The sequence below is a fragment of the Aptenodytes forsteri genome, unplaced genomic scaffold, assembly GCF_000699145.1.
Source record: "Aptenodytes forsteri isolate BGI_AS27 unplaced genomic scaffold, ASM69914v1 Scaffold87, whole genome shotgun sequence".
NCBI classification, from domain to species: Eukaryota; Metazoa; Chordata; class Aves; order Sphenisciformes; family Spheniscidae; genus Aptenodytes; species Aptenodytes forsteri.
This window is the reverse complement of record NW_008796041.1, coordinates 2,679,248-2,682,090: the sequence shown is the minus strand read 5'-3', so window position 1 is coordinate 2,682,090 and position 2,843 is coordinate 2,679,248.

Below are 2,843 nucleotides of genomic sequence, written 5' to 3'. Positions count from 1 at the left end.
CCTTCCCAGCCCCTCTTCCCCAGGCCTGTAGCATTGCATGGGGTAATTTTATAAATATAAATATAAATAAAGCCAATTTGCAATTGGCTGCTTCGCTACATCTGAATCGATTACAGTTGTGCAAATCCTTTTTAAAAAATTTTAAAAAGTGGGAGTGCACAGACGGAGGTTGTCAGCAAAAGCTTGTTTTAGCCTCAGTGCCTGAGAATTAATAGCTTGATAGTGTCTTAGATGGGTATTTGTGGGCTGCTGGCAAGGAGGTGAAGTGTTCCCCGCACCCCAGATGGTCCCCCCTAACACCAGCAGACCTGAACACGCCTCAGGGTGGCCCTGCTTGAATGGACAGATATCCCCCCCACTTCTTTCTGCTGCTCCCCATCAGTATAAAACACTTGGCTGGGAGGAGACAACCTTTTTGCACCCGGGAAGAGGTACCCCTCGGTGTCAGCATCGCAACCCCACCCCAGATGGCATCAGGGCAGGGACCAGCAGTGACACCGGGCTGCGTGACCGCAGCCTCAGAGGAGTGCCTAGGGCAGGACCCCGCACTGACGCACTCGCTGGAGTAAGAAACGACTTGATGCAAAAGGAGAACATTCCCATCCCTGCTGGGATACCTGCCTCCTCCCCTTCTTTGTGGTGCTGTTCTGAATATAAACATCTATCGCCAAAGTCGGACTGGGTTGCACGCAGTCAGGTGTAACACCCCAGACAGCTGGCTCCCCAAATAAAATGCTAGAAGAACAGCTACAGCAGAAAAGATGTGCAGAGAGAAAAAGCCCAGAACTTCAATTAATTATACTGAAAGTCATTAAATAGGTACGGTTAAAGGAAAGTGAGAAAAGAATTCAAGCAGTGAAAGCATCTTGCCCAAGACATCCCAGCCAGGAGGCAGGGCAACCCAGGTTTCCCTCCACCTGGTCTTGCAACCCTTCTTCCCTCCTAGCACTGCATTTTGGAAGACGATTTGTAGAGGGAGAAGCCCCAGGTCATGAAGAAGTAACGCATGGCAGCAGTGGGGCAGGAGGAGAAAGCAGAGAGCGAAGAGGAGGAGGCAGAGCGAAGCATGCTCTTGCAGGAGAGCACCAGCCCTGACCTAAGGCTCGGCGGAGCTCGGGTGCCCAAGCTTGCGGTTCAGTAACAGGCAGATGCTGTGCCCTGGTCGCGTTCGTCCCCAAGGGAAAGGACTACAGCAAGCAGACTCTTAAAAACCTCTTCTATTAGTCCCCAGCTCCTCTACGTAAAACAGCTCCTCTGCTCCTACAGCTCAGAGACCCCAAGCCGTGGGGGCACAGCAGTGGCTGCAGCAGTGGGAAGTGACCCACCTCCATAGGAAATCGTCACCAACACCCCCTGCGCAAGGTCCTCGCCAGCCGAGCACAAACCCCTTCTCCTCACTGGCGTTTCCGCACGCGTTGTCAGCAATACAACCGCAGCCTCTGGGAGCCATCTACGAGGTACCCACCACCGACCCCAAAAAATGAGCTAAGAGAAATAACTCCAGGCAAATAACAGAAACAACAGGGCAAAATGCAAGCGCGCTACCTCCATGAGAGCATATCGCAACAGCTCAGCTGGGCTCCTCCACCTAAGCTAAAATAAATTAAAGAACTCAAAGCTAACTTTAATCTAGACGGTATGCAGCGAGGGGTCCTCACCCCCAAAAGCAACTCCGGTATCAGGAGAAGACAGCAGTTTTGCTCTGCCCTTGCCCGGCAGACCCGGCTGAGCCCACCAAGGTAATTTTACAGAGGAGGACCAGAGTTTGCATTCGTGCTCGGCTTCCCGGGGACAAAAGGGGTGGCAGGAGGTGAGCAGCTGGATCCCTTCTCCCTTTGGGCTGTGGCAAGATGGGTTTCGAACAGCAGGGGAAGCAGAGGGAAAGCCGAGGAGCCGGCTGCAGAGCATCAGTGGGTCGCCATCCTGTACAGCTAACCCAGTGAGTCACAGCCAGCTCTCCGCAGAGAGGCTCGGAGGGTCGGACACAGAGTCACATGCCTACGGAGAGGATACACCATCCAGAAACTCAGCCATGATTAGGTTTCTCCTAATTAACTAGAGACTTGGAGGGTGGCAATTTTAAGATGGGGAGAATTCACCCGTTTTGCCAGGACATAGACTGGTCTGCCGGGAGAAAACGAGGGGGTCAGACTCAGCGGTGACCACAGAGCATTCCTCTCTGTTTTACGGGGTGCGGGACAGAGCATCCCCCCTGGCACGGGGACCTCTCATCTCACACCGCCAAGCGATGGACATCGCGGTGACAGCTGGATCAGGTATGGATGCTGGCAGCAGAACGGCTTTGCCACATGGCAGCCAGTCCCTGCGGGTCAGGGGATCCCCTTCCCCATGCTTAAGCCCGCGGTTGCTAAAATTTTCCAAATGCACCGCCGGCAGAAGAAGGTATTTCGGTATCCAGGGATTAGAGCCACTGATCCTGAAATCCCAGGCTTGGCAAAGCGGTGAGAGGCTGTATTTCCCGGTGCCCGCTGACACTTCAGCCCCAGGCAGCTTAGCACAGCAAAAAGGTTAAAAATACACAAGCAGAGGCCAAGACGGCTAAAGGGATTGCGGATGACGGAGTCTTTCACCTCCGCGCCGTGTCCGAGTGCGCAGCCCAACATGGGCAGACACTCATGGATACCGGGCACACAGAAATAGGCTGTGACGAGCCATGTGTCCTACAAGCCATGTCACCCCGATGGCACAGCCAGCTCTTGCAACCAGCACAGCTGATTCAGGGCGGATTTTTCTCCAGCATCACTATGTATTATGATAACTGCTAGAGTAAAAAGTTTAAAAAAAAAAAAAAAAAAAAAGAACCGGCCACCCCAAAAAAGCGG